Source organism: Pinus tabuliformis, chromosome 2_2, assembly GCF_031772625.1.
Source record: "Pinus tabuliformis cultivar Carrire ecotype Pingquan chromosome 2_2, CPIR1, whole genome shotgun sequence".
Lineage (NCBI taxonomy): Eukaryota > Viridiplantae > Streptophyta > Pinopsida > Pinales > Pinaceae > Pinus > Pinus tabuliformis.
The window spans coordinates 758,461,381-758,467,135 of NC_142300.1; positions in this window are offsets into that span (position 1 = coordinate 758,461,381).

Genomic DNA, 5,755 nt, shown 5'->3' on the forward strand with positions numbered 1-5,755 from the left:
AATAATGGAAAAATAATACCAAGGTCATGGGGCACGTATTACAAGATGAATGCTCATAAAAACATCCTAGTAATTGTTGATTTTGGTTTAATAAGGCTAAGGAAATTGGCAAAGGCAAAGAGGAATTAATTGGCATTTTATTTATGAAAATAAAGGGAAAAGGGAGAAAAGGGAGATGAAAGGCCGCATGTTTTCATGAGAGGAAAATTGAAGGGAAAGTAGAGGAAATTGAATAAAATAAAGGCCTCAATGATAAAAAGTCTTCTATGGATTAATTCACAACTTTTGTTGGTTAACCTTTTGTTAGTTTGGTTTTGAATCTTTGTCTATTTTTTCATTCTCTTGCAAACTTAGAGTTTTCTTGAGGCACTCTAGCATTGGAGAAAGGAAGGTAAAGGAAGGATAAGGAAGCAAAGAAAACAAAGCAACAAGGAAAATTTGGATAAAGTAGCTTCAACATGAAGACTTGTAAGTAAAATGTTTCATGTGTGATTTCATAGCTAGTTTGTGAATGCACGGTACATGCATGTATTCATTTGGTTTTCTTGTTGTTATTGGCATGGGTCTTTCTAGGTGTGGTAGTGGTTTCAGCCTTGACATTCCATTTTTGGATAGTCATGGTGTGATGGGATTCTTCTACTTCGTTAAGATTTGGATTGTGAGATGCTTTTGGAACCAGGTGAGGTGGTCTTAGGAAAATTCCCAAGGGTTGGGGGTGGAGGTGGTTTAATTTCTCGAAAGCCTTCAATAGGTGTGTGGAGAGAGGAAATTCCTCAAGGTAATGGTGAAGCAATTATGAGGCATCCAAACTTGTTTTGGGCATTGTGATCTATTGATTGGTTTAAGCAAGATCAGGGTAGCCTAAGGGTACAGATGGTTTAATCTCTACGAAACCCTGTTTATTTATGTACTTGATTTCTTATGTGATCTCTTGACCAGTTTTGGCGAGATCACAGGAGCATAATGGTGGAGGTGGTTTAATCGCCAGGAAGCCCTAGTTTTTTATGTATTGAGCCCCACATTCATCCTTGGCACAGGGGTGATTGGTTGAAAGAAAGATTTGGTTTATATTAATCTATGGTTGAGTGGTATGTGGAATCCACTGACTTGGTTGGATTTTGTATATTTTAATAAGAGATATTTTTTGATTGAATTTCATGGGTACTTGTACTTCTAATTATGTGGATTTGATGGTTGTTCTATCATGGAACTTATTATTCTAGTTATATGCTAGCTATAAGCATGGTTACATAACAGGTTCTAGTTATGGATCTTGATATGTTTTGATTAGTTGAGGAATGGTTAATGAATGCATGAGAAAACAATTTTTTTTTAGGATATATGAGAGGGAATTAGACCTTCTTTGTGAATCTTAGATAAGTTTCAGACCCCTATGTTCATATATGCATTCATGACCTACAGATTGCATATTCTCAATATGTTTGATGAAATTAATGTCATGGTTAGGACTAGACAGGTCAATTATTTGATCATGTTTTTTATGAAAGGATTTTCTTGATGTTAGTTACCATTTTGTAAAGTCTCGTTCAGTTCTAGGCAATGGTTTACAGGCTAGCTTGAAATTGTGGCTAATAATATAGGATGACACCCTCTAAACTGAATAATTTAGGTCACAACCGCAACCTAGTAGGCTTATGTAGTCAATCACAGGCTCTCAACTACATGGAATCCTTTTCATGCATATGCTTGGGAGCTCACGTCACTAAAAATCATTCCTGCTCAGGATTTGGGGAATGGGAGTGGTTGTTTATCTCTTGGGTGTCCTGTAGCACCTAAGGAAGGTTAGTAATGTTTTAGTTTGTCGACTCCACCTCCTTAACTGTACTTAGGAGGTTGGATTAGGTCATAGTAGCCCTAAGCTCATGTTTCACCCAGAAGGTCAGTGAAAATGGGTAAATGTGGGAGGATTCGTTACAATATTCCTTTGAGTTACCTCACAATATTCCTCTAAACTTAAGAACTCAATGTAGAGGGTTTTGTAATTGATTCTTGATAAAAAGACATAATCATTTTATCTTTAACTCCTACATGATAAATCCAACTTAGAACATTCTATTAGACTGAAGGTTGAAACAACAAACTCCATTAACTATGCATTAGTAAAATGATTCGTTGGTCACCTACTCTATGCTTGGGCAGCTAAAGAACTACCCAAAAAATATAAAATAAATGGTATTGACAAAACATTGGAGAAATATTATAACCAAGCCTATTACTTTGGAATATTATAAAATGAACTATTTAACATCTTAGAATTTGTTCCATACCTATTCCCTATACATTAAGAAGAAAATTAAAATGTATTATCCGAGGTAAAAACTTAGGTGTTGGAGATATGAAACTAACTAAGTTACAATCATCTATTAAAATTTTGCAATTTGTGATATGATAGAAAGTACACCCAAAAGATGCTCATCTAACTACAATATCAACGACTTATGAGTAAATATCAAGATACATGTTTGTATTTTGTACTATGTAGGAAACAATTTTGAAATATAGGATTCAATAGCTAAGAATACAACAAGGTCAAAATGTTAAATCATATAGGAAAAGGAGAAATGGACTCATTGACACTCATAAATGAAGTTGAATGTTGACAATTATCAAAAGATTACATATAATATCTCTCTGTTGCTATAACATTGTGTTGGTAATATTGAGTAGAATGTTGAAAACGCCATGAAAAGTATTTGAATTGTGTATACAAATCCCGATGCAATGGAAAACCGAGGTGCAATAACAGCAAATGAAACAGACAAAATAATTATCAAACTTTCTATATTCTTCAGCCTAGGAGTGGCCAAGCTCACGAGGGGCCAGGCCCTTAGGGCTCTGATACCAACTTAAAAAGTGAGAATCCAGATTCATATTATTAATCAAATACAATTACATATATACAAAGTGTTGTCTTAAAATAAGGAGACTATTTTAGACACACAATTTGTTGGTTGAGGAAATCTCTCAACCACATATCAAACTAGGAAATGGATCCTAACTAATAGGAACAAATCCTTTACTTAGTAAAAATCACAACTAGAGACAAGTGTTGGAATATTAATTCCAATTGCAAGCACCGTGGACGCAGCATGGACAGCGATGGCAGCCGACTCAGCAAGCACGTACAACCCCGAAACTGCTCAGCGAAACCAGCAAACCGCCTGATGCATTTCAGACCGTTTTTGTGGTGAAAGCAGTTTCTGTATAATTGAGCCCGATCCAATTATCCTCAGCCACGTGGTCCTCTGTATACGTCAGCATAACTGACATTTCGAAGCCTAAAGTTCAGCATAAAAATGCCTCCCGAAATCCTCCACCGCCGTCCGATCCGCTTCAAAGTTCTTCATCGTCCATCATTCAACCTGCATACGAGTCAACATTAAATATTTGCATGGAGTAAAAACAAGTTTGGTTGATCGCCAAATTGTCAGTGAATGAATTGACCGCCATGCTGAGAATTAAATGGCATTCAAAAATAGTTGGTGAAATTTTAATTTTGATGTTTTTTTATTTGTCTACGGGGGCATGGCAAGTCAGAATGTATGGTTATGTTTTTGATGCGTGCAATATATAAAAAAGATTTACACAGCAGCAAAAAAGTGATGAGGTTTTTTATTGAATACACAATGAAACACATAGCAGTGTGTAGAAGGAAAAGAACAGGGCCGTGGGTAAGATTTTTTTTTGAAGTAATGTAAGGAAACTGAAGTTTGCACAACAGTGCATAAAGACAAAAAAAAGGGAAGTGCATATGTGCGACGGATTTTTTTTGACCAGCGTGAATCAAGGTAAATATTGCACAACAGTGCATAAGTGAATAAGCACGGGAGTTTTGTTTGGTGAATGATTTTGTATTTTATAAAACTCCCAGCAGTGAACAGAGGTTGAAAGGTAATTTTTGTTGGTTGCCCAAATGAAGAGAAAGAAGCAAGAGCGTATGGTGTGAGTAAAGTTTTTTTTGTGAATGTAATGTAAAAATTTTACTGCATATGTAAAAATAGTTTTACAGCAGTAATGTAAAAAGGGTTTTACAGCAGTAAAAAAAATGAGAATTTTACCCAACAGTGTAAAATCTCAGGAAGAGACAGAGTTTTATTTTGTTGACTGAATGTGTTTTTTTTGGTAAATCCCTCTGAGTGAAAGAGGATGAATGTTGTATCAAGCATTATGTTTTTAATGAATACAAATCATTTTCTGGGTATGTAATACTCTGTTCTCAGACAAATTTTTGAAGCTTCCCTGTGCACAAAAAGATCTTGTGGCAGATAAACAGAGCATTGCCTCTGTGTTGTGTGTTTAGTTTCTGTGTTTTTGGGATTTTACCAGAAAAATCCCCAACAGTGGTATCAGAGCTGGTTCAGGCTCTTTAAAAGTGTCAAAGAAGCTGAAGGAAAGATTCTTGTTGCAGCAGAGAAAGCTTCTCCAGCAGAGTGAAGTCTCAGGCAAAAGAACCCAGGTATTCCTCAAAGTTTTTTTTCTGTGTTGCTGTTGAAGAAACAGTGAGTCATTTTAAAAACACAGTCAGGTATTTTAAACATAGTTAAGAATGGCAAGGTCAAGGAAGAAAGTGTCCAAACCCCCTAAGGTTGTGTCTCCCTCTTCTATTAAAATAGAAAACAATCTATTTGAAAGCATTCTATTTGAGGTTCCAAGGTTCGATGGGAACTTTGATATATGGGAAATAAAAATGAGGACTTTCTTAAAGTCTGAAGGGATTGAAATTTGGGAATCAGTGATTGATGATAGCAAAATGGATAGAGAATCCAAGGAGTGTAATGCACAAGCAGCAAAACTAATCTTGGATGGATTGCCTGATTCTGTAAAGAAGAATCTAGGAAGATATTCATCAGCAAAGGAGATATGGGCTAGACTGCATGACCTTCATGCAAAGGGAGCACTGACCATGGCCATCAGTGAAGAAGGAAATTATGAACCCATCATAGAAGCTAAAAATGAGAATGTTGACCTCATCAAACTTCAAGTAAAAGAAAGGGATGAAGAGCTCGTCAAGCTTAAGAAAGAGCTTGATCAATGCAAGAGGAAACATCATGAAGAAGTCATATCCATGAAAAATCAGTTGAATAGAGCAAAGAAGCAGGAAGACGCCTTGTCAAGTCAACTTGAACAAAGGCACAAGAGAGTGAAGAAGCTTGTAGAAGAGATTGGACAGTACAAGGTAGAGGTCTCCTCCCTTAAGTCTGAACTACAAGAAGCCAGGAAACAAGCACAAGAAGTTGAAAAGAAAATGGAGAGCAGTCAAGCAGAAATCTCCAAAATGAAGACAGATATCATCTCTCTTAAAATAGTAGCAGCTGAAGCTACTCGTAGCAAAGAAGAAACTGAGGAACAACTTGCAAAGAAAAATAATGAATGTGAAAGATTAGAAGAAGAGATTGTCCTCCTTAAGAAAAAGGTTGAAGGGATGAACAAAATCATGAAGAGCTCTCAAGCCTTGGATGACATGCTCAGCTATCACAGATCTCCATCTGATAAATCAGGACTCGGGTATGTAGGTGAACCCTCAAACAAGAATGAAAATGCTTTAAGCAAAGGAGATGTGAAGAAGCCAGAAAGAAATTGTGATGCTCCTAGTTCCAGCAAAGACAAGGAGAAAGATCAAAGCTACAATAGAAGAAATCCTACTCCAAGTAGAAAACCAGCTCGAAGAAGAAATGTAGCTGATGTCAAAGAGGTAAGAGGCAATGGTTATCATCAAAGGATCTCAAGGCAGCAA